The sequence below is a fragment of the Brassica napus genome, chromosome C6, assembly GCF_020379485.1.
Source record: "Brassica napus cultivar Da-Ae chromosome C6, Da-Ae, whole genome shotgun sequence".
NCBI classification, from domain to species: domain Eukaryota; kingdom Viridiplantae; phylum Streptophyta; class Magnoliopsida; order Brassicales; family Brassicaceae; genus Brassica; species Brassica napus.
The window spans coordinates 23019693-23037313 of NC_063449.1; the positions used below are offsets into that span (position 1 = coordinate 23019693).

A 17621-nucleotide genomic window follows, 5' to 3' on the forward strand; every position below is an offset into this window, starting at 1 on the left:
AATAATAAGATTTCTCCAATTTATACATTATTCTTCCGTACAACATTCACATGTGTATATATGCATCATGAAAAAAAAACAAAAGGCCTCGAATAATAAAAGGATGCTTTGGGGGTTTGGGTCGTACTCACGTAAATTATTTTATAAGGTAGTATAATGGAGGATAGCTAAACTAAATTTTTGAAATAATAGCGAATATTACTCTCATAGTAATATATGACACTAAAATCGAACTCATAACCAGTATATTATAACTTAAAAGTTCTCATCTGTGTTGTTTGTATATGATATCATCTATATCATAATTATAAATTATTCATAAATAAATATAAATCATATGAAATTGTTTTATTCAAACTTCCCGCCCGAAGGGCGGGCCCGGCCCTAGTAAATATATAAATATTTTTATCAGGAATATTGAGTTGAGACAATGCACACAACTTTTTCATATATAAACCAAACGTTAAACTTCAAAGATTTCAATGGTTAATTGGGTTACAATGGTTGGTTACCAACAGTGATCAGTTACTAACTATGCAATGACTGGACACGAAATATTACATTGGTTACAAAAACTTGCGATGGTACACTTAAATTGTTACAAATATTCATCAATATATGATGTTCAAAAAAAAACTTCATCTATATATATATTACAGTAATTTATTTAAATGGTTGTAGTGATTCACATAAATCTTCAAGAAAATATTTATTTTACATATTCAACTATAATTTCTTAATTTTTCAAAAAATGTTTATAATTGTTTGGAATTAAACACACTGTGTTAGTTAGTATTGTTTATCTAAATTTTTATTTGAAAATATTCAAAAATTATGATCAGTAGTTCAGAAGTTTCCAAATTGAAATAACTTGAGTTAAGAGTAATGAAAAGTCATATTCGTATAAGCTTAAAATATATAATGTATAATAATATACAAAATCTTGTATAACACAATAAAATAAATTTTAATGGAAAGTCATATTCGTATAAGCTTTTTGTTAAGATTATATGGTTATGAAAGATGTATAAAAGGTATTTTATACAATTAGAATAAGTAACGAGGACGCTGAAATTGTTTTAGCATTAATGCTAAATAAATGCTACTATAGATTTAATTGTTTTGTGCAGTGAAGTCAATCTAAATTGTTCGCGCTTTCTATGTTTCCTTCTAAAATCTGCATGTCTTTCTTTTCCTATCGGTTAGTTTTAACTTTTAACTCTCGATAGCAAAAAATAATAATAATATTAAGTTTTCAACATGCCTATGTATATCTCATATATGTAACTTTCTCCTAAAATTACAATTTGGACAGGTTAATATAATCATAACTTCATCATATCAAAATAAGCTTGGTATAGTAATCTTTGAATTAGTGTCATGAGACTACATCGGCAGATTTAAAAGAACGGTCGATTAAGGCGGCTGCCGACTGCAAGTTGTTTTCTGTCAGGATGGTTCGGCATGTACTTTCCAAAAGTGTGATTGCAGACAATCAGATTCTTGTCAAACAAAGACTCCTGCAAGTTCAAATAGCCTCGTAAATATTCATGCACACACCAAAGCCTATCTGTAGACTTGGAGTTTAAACAACTTTTGTGAACATGTTCATTCAAGTTCAAAAGATCACAATAGATAACACAAAAGAAGTAATAGAGAAAACATAGGATTTGAAAAAAAGATAGCGCTATTGTCAAGAGAATGCAGACGAACAAAAAGGGACCTCCCATGCCTGGAAGTTTATCTTCCAAACTGGCATTTATGATGATAAAACAAACGACTTACTGAAAATTTAAGAGAGAATCCATTACACCAGAACAAAATTCTTCTACCTAATTAAATATCACTGTGACTGATTTTCTTACATGTACAGTTGATGCGAAAAGAAAGGTAGACTTACCCGATTGAATCTGGTCCCCAAGGCGAGTCGAGACAGTAATTGTTCAGTGAGAAGGAAACACATCGATCAATGTATCTCCTCCTCTTGTCCGGCCGCAAACAGAAAACGAAATGAACATTTTAACCACAGTGTTTTTTTTGACTAAAAACATCCACTGTGTTTTGTTATTAGAGTAACAAGAAACAGACCTAAATCTACAATCTATTTACTCTCGTTAGACAAATCATATCTATAATCTATGCAATCCGTTTAACGACATGTCTATCTTACATGCATGGACAACCAACAAATGTAGTAAAAGTTACCTTTCGGTTAAAAACTAATTCAGGAAATTAAAAATACAAGCGACGACAATCAGCTTTGGAGATTCATAATTATCTGAACCGAAAATCATAACTCTTCATTTGGAAACGTTTATGCAAGCCGTTTAACGACATGTCTATCTTACATGCATGGACAACCAACAAATGTAGTAAAAGTTACCTTTCGGTTAAAAACTAATTCAGGAAATTAAACAGACAAGCGACGACAATCAGCTTCGGAGATTCATAATTATCTGAACCGAAAATAATAACTCTTCATTTGGAAACGTTTAGTAAATGAAACAATTTTAGGGAGTTATATGTATACTTCTATTCACTGGTATTTTGACAGCGATTCAGTCTAGAAAGGTACATTTTTTATTTGGAGATACATAGAAACAAATAAGTGGTTTTGAATCATGGATCCTATACTTACTCTGTAATTATGGTAGGAAAACGTTACCAGAGGAGTATTATGAGTTTTTGAGAAAGATTGTCTGAAATTGAGTAACGCCGCACAAACAATAAATTAAGTAATCAGTGGGTTGGGGAGACAAAAATAAAGTGGAAGTTATCAGCAAAAAAAAAGAGAATATAAAAAAAAATCAAGGGCATTGGTAAATTCACGTGCAGATCAACGACAGAGAAACAAGTACTCCATTAAATTTATTGGTAGTGAAATCGGATAAGAATATTCCATAAAGAAAAAAATCCACAGAGTGACCCCGAAAACATGAATAAAGGATGATAAGTCTGAATGGAAAATAAGATTGGAAGATAGATGATGAAGTGAAAGGCATAAAGAAACAATATATAAATTTGTCAAAATATTTTATTTTAAAAGGTTGTGTCTTTTGAGAAATGACGATTCAGAAAAAGGAAACGAAAGAGATGCCCTTTGCATTATGATTGATGACATCAGACTTCTAATGAAACTAAAATTCCATCCGTTAGATTAAATAACAGCAATAATCTCAACCGAGCGATTCTATTTTTATTTTCCTATAAAAAGTGATGACGTAACCTAACATAAAATATGAGTTTGGTGTTATATATAGATATTAAAAAATATACTCCCTCCGTTTCATATTGTAAGTAGTTTTAGAGAAATATTTTTGTTTTAAAATATAAGTAGTTTTCGTATTTTTAGATAACTTTTATATTTATTGAATACAGTATGACTAATCAAATTAAATAGATTTATTTTTTATTGGTTAAATTATATCTAACCTATTTATTATAAAATATTTTTTAAAAACATAATAATTTTCTTAATCTTGGCGCTTTTATCTAAAACTACTTATATTATGAAACGGAGGGAGTATATATCTAAGTTTTGTTTAAAATTTAAAGTCTACGAACCTGTTGATTTTTGTAATAATAATAAGATAAATACTCGGTCGTATTACAAGGAACTTGAAAAAATGTTTCACATATGATTTTATTATATAAGCATTATACAGTTTTACACGTTTTTGCTCAGTAGCCTGAGGTTTTAAAAAATGTAATACCCTTTTTTTGCTTAGAGAGCTAAGTAAATGGCAATTTCATCCGGGAAATCAGATATACCATCGCTGAACCAATTTTTCTTCACAGCTCATGCACCAGCCGGCCGCGTCTGTACCGTACTATTCTACCACTAGACCACTGGTGCTTCTTGTAGAAGCCGGATAACCAGGCTGAATAAACGAAATAATAAAAGCGATATGTTAAGGAAATAAACGATCGTAAAGAGCGAATACAAGAACGATAAGAAATCGTATTCGCAAATGAACATGGAGTCGAGATATAATCTCTTTCCTTAACTCTAAATATTCGCTCCGTTAGTGAGACGGTACTGTACGAATATTGAGTCTCATGATACAAACATGGCAGACGATCACGCTTCACCCATGAATCGTCCTACCGAACTATAAATCTACGAAACACTCTCGAACTATAGACTTACGCTAAGCGATTTTCGCTGCTGGTTTTTGATACGGAAAAGTTCAGAAATGAAGGAAGAGGAGAGACTATATTTAAAGAGACGAACAAGAGCCACTTCCCGCAACAGTTGCTGCACGTGTGCGGAGATCTCGCGGAGATCACGGGAAGTTAAGTTTCGAAAACTTATTCCCCAAGACTCTTATCTCGTTTAAAATTCAAGAGGATAAAATGCATGACGTTTTTATTTTTTCAACAAACTACTTGTCGTTTTAAATAAAAATGCATGTCGTTTTTTCCCGAATTAAATGGCAAAACGTTGAGCTTAACTTGGTCCAAAAAGAATATTCTTATCGGGCCAGAGGCCCTCCACCCAAGCCCAAGCACAAGCCCAAGCCCAAACCCAAGCCCACGGCGAGCCTAGCCGGTCGGACGGCGGCGGCGGCGCGCGTGTGGAGAGCCATCCTCTCTCCTTGAGTCGCTTACACCCTTGTGTCATGGGGACATATATAAACATCTCAACTCTTCTCTTCCTCCCCGATGTGGGACTTTCCACATGTATTTGACTTGTGTTTTGTAGGCTTTTAATGTTTTTAGCCCAGTCATTATTCATTCACATTTCCATTAAAGCCATTGGGCTTTAATTGATCCAACAATCCTCTACATGGATAGAAATGACTCTTCTAAACATATGCAGACTAAATGCAGACTCGATAGACTCTAAAAACTATACTTATTCTAATCCTGACTAAACTAGACAGACTTATCGAGAGTGTTTGCGAAAACTCCACTGTGTTTGAGTTGGTGGCATTTTTAAGCCTTGAACCACTCATAGTTAATATCTGTCGGGTTTGCTTTACCGGAAGGTGAACATGATGTCTTGAACCAACCGGTGTTTTATGTATACCGAGACAACATGCATAACGCAACTTCATTTTCTCGTAGAACTTAGTTCTTTATTGTGTTCATTGTGGCCCTGAACTATTCATGGTTTTCATGAGTGAACTTAGAAAATATAGCCTTGCATTCATTCTTCTAGAAACGACCCCATTTCACACTCATTAAGTGATTGACCATGAAAAGTATTGAGTAATACTCCGCTTAGAAGCTATGGAATCATTAAAAGCTTATGCTTATCCTTCTCACATTTGTTAGCACTTTTATCATCGTAGGAGCTGGGAAGAGACTACTTTGTCTCAAGTGCTTTGGTTAGATTCTGTTTGATTTTGTTTTCCCTTTGAACCTACGTCTTTGGATCTTCTGTCATGATAGGTAAGGTTGCAATCAAGCATCCTCATTCGTTATAGGCTTTAAACCCATTCCTTTTGATGATTTAGCAACAACATCTCGTGACAAACCTTTAGTAAATGGATCCGCTAGGTTGTCAGCCGATTTGATGTAGTCTATTGTGATTACACCAGTTGAGATAAGTTGTCTAATGGTTTTATGTCTTCTTCTGATGTGACGAGATTTACCATTGTAGAGATTATTCTGAGCCCGAGCTATAGATGATTGACTATCACAATGTATGAGTATAGCTGGCACTGGTTTCTCCCACATAGGAATATCTTCCAAAAAATTTCTAAGCCATTCAGCTTCTTCTGCTGCTTTGTCTAAGGCTATAAACTCAGATTCCATGGTTGATTGCATGATAGAATCAAATTCACTTCTGACAGCTTCGTTCCAAAATGGAGCTTCAGGTGAAGCCATGGCTTCTGCCAAAGTTTTTGGAACATTTTATACTAAAAATGCCATTAGGAAATCTTCACCAAAAGATTTTTCCTTTCGAGCTCTTTTGCTTCTTCGAGGTTCATCTTTTTCTTCATTTTCTAAAATATCATTTATAGAAATCTCGACGTTTGTCTCAGTTTCTGAGTTTTTGTCATTGTCTCTTTCTTCTCGAGTTCGTTTTGAACCTTGTTTTTCTTTATATGGAAAATTATTTTCGAAGAAAGATGCATTTCTTGATTCCATGACTGTAATTTCATGAATGTCTGATATTGCAAATTTATATACCAGAAATCGATAAACATTACTGTTATGTGCATATCCGATGAAGATGCAATCCACTGTTTTAGGTCCAATAGTGACCTTTTTTGGTGGCGGTACCACAACTTTTGCCAAGCGCCCCCACACTTTGAGGTATTTATACGAAGGTAAATTACCTTTCCATAATTCATATGGAGTTTTGTCAGTTACTTTGTGTGGAATTTTGTTGAGGATATAATTAGTGGTAAGCAACGCTTCTCCCCACATGTTCTGGGGTAACCCAGATTCCTGCAACATTGCATTCATCATCTCTTTTAGAGTTTGATTCTTGCGTTCAGCAACTCCATTAGATTCTGGTGAGTAAGGAGCTGTAGTTTGATGGATTATTTCATGTTCTTTACAAAATGCATTGAATGGACCATCATACTCGCCTCCTATTTCGCTTCTAACTACTTTAATAGTTGTTTTAAGCTGATTTTCGACCTCGAGTTTAAATTCTTTAAATTTTTCTAAGGTTTCGCCTTTGCTATGTAATAAATATACATAACAATATTTTGTGCAGTCATCTATGAAGGTCACAAAGTACTTTTTTCCACCTCTAGTTTGTATGTATTTTAAATCACATAAATCGGTGTGAATTAAATCTAGAGGTTTATTAGTTCTTTCAACACGAGGTGATGGCGTTTTTGTGAGCTTAGCATGTACGCATACTTCACATTTTTGTTTACTTGTTTTGCATTTAGGAATTAGATTTAAATTCATTAATCTTTGTATAGATTTGTAGTTTATATGGCCTAATCTTTCATGCCATATATTAAAAGACTCAACCAAATAAGCAACTGGCTCTTTCTTATTCATTGAAACTTTTGGAGTTACAACTTTCGGAAGGACTGTCATTACATTCAACTTGACAAGTCCACCCTTAACATACCCCTTTCCCAAATACATCCCATTCTTCCTAATCACGAGCTTGTCCGCCTCAAAACTTATGGTGAATCCATTCTTGCTGAGCAAGGTTCCCGAGACCAGGTTCTTCCTCATGTCAGGCACATGCTTCACATTCGTCAGAGTGACCTCACGTCCAGATGTCATCTTCAAAATCACATTGCCGCGTCCTTCAATCTTGGAGACTACAGTGTTTCCCATCCTGAGCTTCTCATGAGTCTCGCTTTTCTGATAGGTGTTGAACATCACCCTATCGGTGCAAATGTGGGTGGTTGCACCAGTGTCATACCACCATTCCTTGGGGTTGTTGCTTTCAACCATGTTGGCTTCAGTCACCACAGCAACGAGATCCTCCTCAGTGAGATTTGCCTGAGCCTTCTCATCATTGATCTTTTTGCGACACTCAACAGTCTTGTGCCCCACTTTGTGGCAGTATTGACATTTCCCCTTGAACTTCTCCACATTCGCATTAATCTCAATACCTTTGTTCTTGAAGTTTTTTCCAGAAGCCTTCAAGGCTGCAGCAGTTTTGGAAGGCTTGGCAGGAGAATTAGCGTGTGCCTTTCCTATGCCTTTGTGCTCAGCCATGTTGACACTGTGCTCCTTAGCAGTGACCTTGTCAGTAGTTCGGTTTCTGGATTCCATCTGAAGCCTCATGATGAGCTCCTCGAGCCCCATTTTCTTCTTCTTGTGCTTCAAGTAGTTCTTGAAATCCGCATAGCTTGGAGGAAGCTTTTCAATGAAGCTGAGAGTTGTGAATGTCTCGCAGATGGACATTCCTTCAGCAGGGATTTCATGGCAAATGAGCTGAAGTGCTTCCACCTGATCCATGATGGGTTTTGAATCCACCATTTTGAAGTCGTGGAATTTTGAGACCACATACTTCTGGCAGCCAGCGTCCTCACCTCTGTACTTCTTGTCCAGTGATCTCCATAGTTCTTTTGACGTGGGGATCACACAGTAGACACAGTACAATGGGTCAATGAGACGATCCAAAATGTAACCTTTGCAGATGAAGTCGGAATGCACCTATATGTCAACAGTTGCGAGACTGTGAACATCATCAATCCCGTAAGGAATAAGGGGCTTGTCTTCCTGGATGAACTTGTCCAGCTTCATCGTTGTCAGGAAGAACATCATCTTCTTCTGCCACGTTTTGAAGCCTTTGCCATCAAACTTGTCTGGCATCAGTCCTTGAGTGAACACACTAGGGACAGCCGGAGAAGTTTGAACTGCCACCGGACCACCCGTCTGATAAAGACCAGCACTGAATAGACTCCGGCGAGTGGTTTCATCAGCAGCATTTCCCGCAGGGAGGATAGTGCTTGTTGTTGCTGCAGCGGTTGACGCTGTGATGTTTCCAACGGTTGTCACAGTTGCATCAGTGGCTGCAACGTTGAGTGGAGTTGTTGTGACATCAATGGGGGTGTTGTTATCGTTCGTCATTTTTTCTGTAGAGAAAACATGAAGACGGATTAGTACTCCAATCATCAAATAACATATTATTTTTAAAAAATAATAGTCTAAAATCGATTTTCATTTTTGGTGTTTGAACCAAATTATATCGATATAAGTCTTGAGAAAAAACATTTTGCAAACTCGCTTAAAAGCGTTTGCAGAAATCGTTTTGTATAGACTTAGAATGTTTCACAAACCCGCTTAAGAAAGCGGTTATTGAAACGATTCATGTAAATAACATTTTGATAATGTATCAAAAACGTTTCGCGATAATGCTAGAAAGCAATCCGCAAAGCGTTATGAAACAAATAAGAAACGTTTCGCGGAAGGGCTATAAAGTAAATCACAAACTCGTTTTCAAAAGAACATATAAACGTTTCCCGGATAAGCATATAGCAAATCGCAAACATCGTTTGAATGAAACCATAACAGATTTGTATGAATTGTATATGAATAAACATTTTTCGGTAGTGCTACAGAGCAAAACGCAAACCGTTTATGTGATTAATAAGAAACGTTTTGCGGAAATGTTACAGAGCAAATCGCGAACAGCGTTCTAAAAACTGTTAACAAATCTTTGTTGAACCGTTTTTCAATCCGATTAAACGCTTTAAATAGAAAGCAAAAATAGAGTTAAGATTGTAGAAGCCGGATAACCAGACTGAATAAACGAAATAATAAAAGCGATATGTTAAGGAAATAATCGATCGTAAAGAGCGAATACAAGAACGATAAGAAACCGTATTCGCAAATGAACATGGAGTCGAGATATAATCTATTTCCTTAACTCTAAATATTCGCTCCGTTAGTGAGACGGTACTGTACGAATATCGAGTCCCAGGATACAACCATGGCAGACGATCATGCTTCACCCGTGAATCACCCTATCGAACTATAAATCTACGAAACACTCTCGAACTATAGACTTACGCTAAGGGATTTTCGCTGCTGGTTTTTGATAAGGAAAAGTTCAGAAATGAAGGAAGAGGAGATGCTATATTTAAAGAGACGAACGAGAGCCACTTCCCGCAACAGTTGCTGCACGTGTGCGGAGATCTCGCGAAGATCAAGAGAAGTTAAGTTTCGAAAACTACTTATCGTTTTAAATAAAAATGCATGTCGTTTTTTTCCGAATTAAATAGCAAAACGTTGAGCTTAATTTGGTGCAAAAAAAATATTCTTATCGGGTCAGAGACCCACCCAAGCCCACCGCCGCGCGTGGGGAGCAATTCTCTCTCTTTAAGTCGTTTACTCCCTTGTGTCATGGGGACATATATAAACATCTCAACTCTTCTCTTTCTCTCCGATGTGGGACTTTCCACATGTATTTGACTTGTGTTTTGTGGGCTGTTTTTAGCCCAGTCATTATTCATTCATATTTCCATTAAAGCCATTGGGCTCTAATTGATCCAACACTTCTAAAAAACGTAATACCCAAACAACTACATACTATGGATAATGAATCCCATTGGTAGAAGGCATTTCGTGAAAGGACAATGTACAATAGCAGCTCAAATTCTATTTTCAGCTAGTTGAAGAATATCCATGATACTAAAGCTAAATATCATTCTACATAGTTACTTTCAAGATTTGTGAGGCTTAGAGTGAACCACACCATAAAAACACGATGAAGGTTAGAATAACGAACAGAAATATATGAAAATAAAAGTTTATACAAAAAGGGAGGGCGAGTGTAATTCTTAACTTGTCCAGCATTAAACAACCCTTCATAAAATTCTAACATAAGAAACAAACATAATGAGTAAAACAAATGATTTAAGAGAAAATATTGTTCCAAAAAAAAAAAAAAAAAAATAGAGAAGAGAAAATACAAAGTTCCCAAAGACATTCATTCTCAAATAAAAGTACAATTTAACAAAAAAGAAACAGTAAAGGATTACGTTTCCCTTCAAGGATGATCAGATCCCGCAGCTGGACCAGCACCCTTACCATAGCCCGTCTCCACGGCCAAACCCAGGTCTAGATCTAGTTCTAGGTCCCCGTTAGAACCAATGGCTAGCGACAATGATCATGTCTCTTTTGCAAAAGAACATTTCTCAGGTCTAAAACCAGAAAACAGTAGTGCTAACAGAAGCTACCATTGGTGAATCTAAAGGTTAGATCAACAGCATGTTCGGTTATACGGTTATAGTCACTGATTCATTTAACATTGTATCTTCAGTCTTAGCTTCTCTTCAACATTAGAGTTCGTCTTTCTTCTTATCTTTGTCACACTTATGATTCCCTTGTAATTGCAGAGTTACCAAAGGAAAAAAAAAACAACATATTCTTTTGTTATTGTCTGCTTCATGACCTTTAATCTAAAACAATAGAAAGTTAGGTTGGACAAAAACTTCAAACCGTCCTTAAATGAATTTGATGTATCTCAAACAAAGGCTGTGACTAAATACACAAGGAGTTCACAAAGTGATTTTAAGCAAGACAGTTGCAGAAAAATCCGCAAGATACATTCTGAGTCATTCCACTGTAATTAAAATTGAAAAAAGATTCAAAGATAGTATAGAGGGTATAATATTACCAATGGTTTGAGCCGCAGCATATATCCCGTAGAAAACATCAAACGGTATAATATTACCAAAGGATGGAACTCACAGTTGCAAAGCTTTTTGTGGACTATGTGATGTTATTTGGAAACCAGAGACCATCTTTTCTTCCAATGCAAGGTATCGGAAGAAGTGTGGAAAGGTTTGACGTTAGGACTGCTCTCCACATGTGTTTGAACGGGATTCAGTCGACTAAAATGAAAGAAGTCAGAGATGGGATGACTAAAGATGTTTTATTAGATTTGAACTGAAGGGTTACAAGAGTGACAGGAAAGTGAAAGAGCAACAAGATCAAAGAGCAACAAGATCAAAGAGATCGCCTCAAACCCTAGATCTAGCCACTCGGTCTGTTCAATGGTCCAAAAGTCATCCTCTTGTTGCTTCCCCTTCCCCTTTTATAGGACTCCTGCCCTTGATGCCCTAATTTCGTACTTCTTTGGGCCTTGATGCCCTAATTTCGTACCTCTTTGGGCCTTGATGCGAGAGGCCGAGTATGCGGGCCTGGACAAGGTTCCCTCCAAGCCGGGTACTTTTGGTCGGCTTACTCGAACGGCTAAAAGTACTCTAAGGTCGAGCCGATACGTTTGGCCGCCGAGCCAACCAAACCGATCCGACTTGCTGGATTAGGGCCTGTTATTCGATGGGCCTTGTGGAGGGGTGTAATCAATCTCCTACAATAAGTCCCCCCCAAGTTCACTTGTGAGCGACATGACGGTCTCAGTGAATTTGTGGGTCAGGTTTATTCGGATAGCAGGCTCTAATACAAGGGATAACTCTTCCCGTTTAGTCGTCGGTATGTGCTTTTAGTCGCGTGGTGTTCTGTAGGTGTCTCTGGTCGCTTAGAGTAGCGCTTGTCTTGACTCACTTACTTGCCTACCTGCTTTTATGGTGGGATACAGTTTACTCGGGTGATAGGTCATCTTGGATAAAGCGACGGGGATCGGTTTTGCTGGTTAACGGGGGACCGGTTTAAATCAAGACCAGGAATTGATTCCGGCCTGACAACCTGATTGAAAATCGGTTCGAGCGAGAAACCGAACCGTCGCGAGTAGGTTTCTGGGCATTTAGGCGGCCTTTTGAGGCACATTTAGGCCTTTGTAGACCTAATGATTGTGCTCGGGGAACGTACCTTCGTTTTTGCTATAAATAGGTCTCTCCCCTTTGCTTTCGTCATTCTTCTCTGCAGATTCAGGTATCATGTTTTCTCTCCCTTCTCTCTACTTTTACTTTCTCTCTCTAGATAGGTTTTTCTTCGTATAGACTCGTTGGTATCGTTCGGCGGTTGTAGTCGTCCCCTGAATCAAGGAACATGCCTCCGAGAAGTCGATTGTCGCGAGAAGAGAAAGGGAAGGACATCGCAGATTCTCCGAGTCTGACCAGAGATGTGTCAGCGACCGGTAGTCCACTGGACGATTTTGACTTGATTCATCGCGATGCTCTTCGGGACACGGAAAACATGACTCTATCTCAGCGTCTTTTGGTTGCTGATGCTCATAGGATGATTCGTGATGAAGACGCAGATCGTGTTGAAGTCGGGACCAGTGATGTGAGCGGAAGTGAGGATAGAGGGAGAGACCAAGGCGATACTGTGACTGGTTCCGAACGTGGCGACACTGATGAGTCTGGTCGGTCTCCGACATGTTCGCAAGAGAGTTTGTTTCGAACAGATAGACTGTCGCCCAACTATTTACCATCTTGGTGGGATCTTCGAAGAGCTGGCTCCGCTGCCACCCGGACTGCTACGGGACCCGCGGACTTAGTCGTGGGGGAACGTGTTTGGATCTTCTGCTTCTCATCATACCGTGAGGGATCTGTTAAGGGCGAGCGGCGGTGCTGGCGTTACTTACATCATCATGTCTGCCGAGCAGCGTCCCTGGTCACCTCCGGTTGGTTACCAATGTGTGTATGAGTCTATTTCGGGGATCATACGAAGCTATGGTTCCCGATTCCTCGGTTAGTGACTTCTTATGCATTCCACCGAGACATTGCCATCTCTCAACTTTTGAACGGGTCGCTGCGAATAGCCGTCATGCTAATGGTAATGGCAGCTGAGATGGACATCTCGATGAGCGTGAGGGTCTTCGAGGAGTTGACTTTCACGAAGGCGGAGCCGAACGGGATCTTCTCGGTGAAAATGCGTTTGAACTATAACGTCTTGACCGGTCATCCAAATAAGACGCAGGATTGGCAACGCGCGTATTTTTTTATGAAATCTGATGAACAAGCTTTCGAAGAGCCGCCGGGGGACAACTACCGCGTTCTGTGGAATCGGCAACTCGGTAGAGACTCGTCTGTTGGAGTTTCGTTTTAGTCATTAGTCCTAACTTTTCTTATCCTTGTATTTGCAGTTCGTCATCCGAATACGATCGCCTACCCCGAGAAGTTTTTCGAAAGTGCTCAAGCGATCGCGGCGCATAGTCATTTTCGTTGGCCGGATCTCAGTCGGGAGTGGATACGTCGTCAGCAAGCTAGGATCGCTAGAGGTAAGCCTGCTGATTGCCTTTAGGGCCTACTCGAGTTTCCTTTTGCGATTTTTCATGTTGATTCTCTGCTTTTGTAGTTGATTGGGAGTCGAGGCTTCCTTGCGTTCTCGGTCCCCGTAAGTCGCGCGTCCCTTTGTTTAGTCGCAAACAACAGAGACTTCTCGACAAAGCCAGAGAAATGGATGGAGTTCCGGATCTAAGCGCCCTGTTAAAAGGGAAGTTGCAACTGCTCACGAAGAAATCGACTACAATCGATCCTCAGGGACCGTCTAATTCCGGAGTCGACGTCCCTTCTGAAGGTGGTGGAACCTCTCGAGAAGGGGCCTCCAAAGAAGGAGCCTCCAGGGAGGAGGGCCCTATTGCAATCGATCATGGGGCATGGCAGAGACTTCTGCTTCAGGTCCCAAGAAGAAGAAAAAGACCAAAAGGACTAAGGTGGGAGCGACCGACGAGGTTCCTCCCGAAGATTCTGCTTCCCTCGATGCGACTTCCGAGGGTTCGAATGCCAAAAAGAAGAAGGATGGGAGGAAAAGGTCTCGTGGCGGGGCAGAAGGGCAGGAGGTTGTTTTAGTCGGGGCGGCATGAGATGGTTACCCGAGGAAGAGAACTAAGAGGTCTGTTGAGGCAGAGCCCCGTCCTTCTACCTCCGACGCGAACGCTGCTGACGCTGCCTTAGTCGACGCTGTTGGGGAGGCCAGCGGCACTCCTGAAAACCTGTCAGAGGAAAGGAGGAAAACCTGCTCGCGAGAAGGAGGTTCTGGTGGTGAGCCCGCGAGGTCTACTTCAGACTCTTCTGCGAGAAAAAGATCTGGATCTGAAGGTTCCGTAGCGAAGATAAAGAGGATTGAATTCCCTGATCGCGTCGAGTTTTCCTACAACGAGACAACTCCCCTGATCCTTAATCCCCCTAGGTGCGCGGAGCTGACGCGTCAAATTCGTGGTGGGACGAAGGAGATGACGCAATTAGAAGACCTTTACTTCAAGAATGAATACATCGACGCTGCTTTCTCGAGAGCACGGGTATCTGCGCTACCTTTCACCTTTCATCTCCTTCTTTGATTTATTGGGTCCATCCATCTCACGTGGTCCGTGTTTGTCGTTCTGCAGAGTGACGGGAGCATGAACTTCCTTGTTGAGAAATACGACAGCGCCCTGAAGCAAACGATGATCCAGTTGGGATCTTCGGAGAAGCTCGCTCAAACAAGGTTGAATGCCATTGAGAGGGTAAGGGCTGAGCATAAGAAGGCTAACGAGAAGGCTGCGAAGGAGAAAGAAGTTCTTCGAGTGAAGTTCGAAGAGCTGGAGGGTAAGCTCAAATCCGCCGGCGCGGCCAAGAAAGAGCTTGCCCGAGAGAACATCCGTTTGGAGCAAGCGGCTGCGACCCTTGAGAAGGAGAAGACTGGGCTACTCGAGGAAAGGGACGCTGCAGTTGAGAAATTGATTGGAGAGAGGCAACGCTTGAGAAACTCCCGGGGGCTTGAGGTTACTCGTGAGAGGGAAAGGGTCGAAGCTGCTATGGTCGAGAAGGAAAACCGCTACTTTGGTCGCGTGCGCGACCATTTTACTCGCTTGGACGCCTTTGGGAAAGCGAAGAACCTGTACGGTCAAGCTTCAGGGACGAAGAAGTGCCTCGAGATGATAAAGGCAAGTGGGACGGTGATCCTGGAAGAAATGATCGACGTTTTTGCCGAGCAGGAGAAACTTTACGAGGCGGAGGCTACGAAGTTTTGTGTAGGTCCGCTGTCTGATAGCGACCTCACTCTTTCTCCGCTGGTTCCCCCTTCTCATTTCGTCGAGGACAGGTTTAGAGCGTCGTTTGATCCTTATGGATCGAACTTAAATTTGATCAGACCAGGGACGGTTTCTCAGCTCATCACCTCGCTCGAAATTACCGAGGAGCCATCGGAGGAGCCATTGGTCGATGTCACGTCGGTCCCGGCTTAGCACGTCGAGGTCCCGGAGGGAGGTGGTCTTGGTGAACGTCCAGAGAACAAGAACCTGGAGGAGGTCCCGGGGAAGGACAACCTTGAGATAGGCAACACTCTGGTTTGAGAGGAAGAGACCGAGAACGTGGGCATCGAGGATCCTGTCCTCGTCTCGGATTCTTCTTCTGAAGGACGAGAAGATGAAGAGGAGGAAGACGATAGAGTCGAGGAGACGTCGCCGTCGCAGCCCGTCGAGGAAGAGACGACCAACGAAGTCGGGAATAGAGATGTTCCTCCACCTCCTGCTGTGGCCTCTCTTGTCCCTGTTCCTACTCGGGTGGAAGACCCGACTGCTGCTGCTACTGAAGACCCAGTCGGTCCTTCTGTTCTTGGGACGCCAAAGGAGGTCGGTCAAGATTCTGCACCTTGACGCTTTGCCTGTGTCTCCTTTGTTCTTTTTGTGTTTGTGGTCTTGATAGATCCTGTTGTTGTATTTCTAGACGTACTTTCATTTTATCGGTAAGTCGCTGTTTTCAATCAGACTTTTAGATTTGCGGGTTGTTGTGTTCCCAATCTGTACTTGCAACTTGTCTAAGTATATTTCAGTTATCTTTAGAGTCTCGCGATATGTTCGCGTAGAGACAATAGATTCTTGACCTTTGGCTTTTGCAAATAGGTAACGACACAACCCGCTAAGGGACTTTGTTCAGTTCTTGTCGTGTTTCGATTGAGATAACGTCTAGACGCATTTTTCTACTTTGAAAACAAGAAACCGAATCTAAGAGTAGAAGGTTCTTTTTACACGTTTTCTCAAAGACTATCGAGTGGGTAGCTAATCCGTTACGCGTTTAGTCGAGAAAAGGTTAAAGATTCACTCCGTTTGGTCGGTCAGTGCTCTTTAGGCACAGGTGACTCGCGACCGTTGGGTCCTTAGGCTAAGTGTCTGATCAGGACATAGCTAGGAGATGGAACGTGAGTGTCCGCGTACCTCCTGCTGGAGGTACGGGAGCCGTTGGGTTCGACAATTGGTATTTACTCAATCGGAGTCGAAACAAAGAACAAGATTTTGACTTTGGTTTTGTTACAGCTGGACCGGTTAAGGCTGCCTACGTACCTCAGTTGAAGATCAAGCCATTCGTAGTTCATTTTTCCGGAGTGAATTTGGCCGTTGGAAGCGCATTTACTCGGTCGAGTAGAAGTGACCGCGGAGGTGCATCTACTCGGTTTTTTTTTTTTTTTTTTAACAATAGAAGCGTCTTAGATGCATTGAGTTCCATGCTCTAGGCACTTCTTCTCCGCTTGACGTTAGAAGTCGGTAGACTCCTGGTTTCACAACTTTGATGATTTTGTAAGGTCCTTCCCACCTAGCGCCAAGTTTCTCGAACACTTTACGCATGACAAAGTCACCGAGTTCAAGGGGTCTGGCTCGGACCTTTTTGTTGTAGTAACTCTCTATCTGATGTTGATAGTTTTGGATTCGCAGCAGAGCTTGGTCCCGTCGTTATTCAATTTCGTCGAGGGCATCAAGCAGCATCTCCTTGTTGAGTTCGACGTACTGGGCCATTTTCGAGCGTCGGAGGCTTGAATCGTTAACTTCTGCGGGAGCCATAGCCTCGACACCGTATGCAAAAGAGAAAGGTGTCGATTTGGTCGACCCTCGTGGTGTTGTGCGGTGGCTCCATAGAACTCCATCGAGTTCGTCGGCCTAATTACCCTTTTTCAGGTCTAAACGTTTCTTAATGCCGTCGATGATGAGCTTGTTGGAGGATTCCGCTTGGCCATTTCCCTGTGGGTAACGAGGGGTAGATGGGCTCAAACGAATGTTCCATTTTCTGCAAAACTACTTGAAGTTGCCCGACATGAACTGTGACCCATTATCAGTAACGATTTCGTACGGTAGACCGTGGCGGCATATAATGTTTTTCTAGACGAACCCACAGACTTCTTTGTCGGTGACTTGAGCGTAGGCTTCATCTTCGATCCATTTGGTGAAGTAATCAGTGAGGACGAGAATGAAACGCCGCTGGCGGGAGCATGGAAGAGGTCCTATGATATCCATTGCCCATCGCATGAACGGGTACGGCGCGACCGTCGTTCGTAACATTTCAGTTGGACAATGGTGCGTGCCGTTG

At 40.9% G+C, this 17621-nt stretch overlaps 1 long non-coding RNA gene across 1 annotated transcript; it reads right to left on the minus strand.

Moving 5' to 3' along the window:
* Nucleotides 1-1252: 1252 nt before the first annotated feature.
* LOC125588972 lies at nt 1253-3260 on the minus strand. The gene is made up of 2 exons (XR_007325159.1): nt 1901-3260; nt 1253-1520 (listed from the first exon to the last, which is right to left on the minus strand). It is a non-coding gene; the product is annotated as an uncharacterized LOC125588972 (long non-coding RNA).
* Between the last annotated feature and the right edge of the window lie 14361 nt (nt 3261-17621).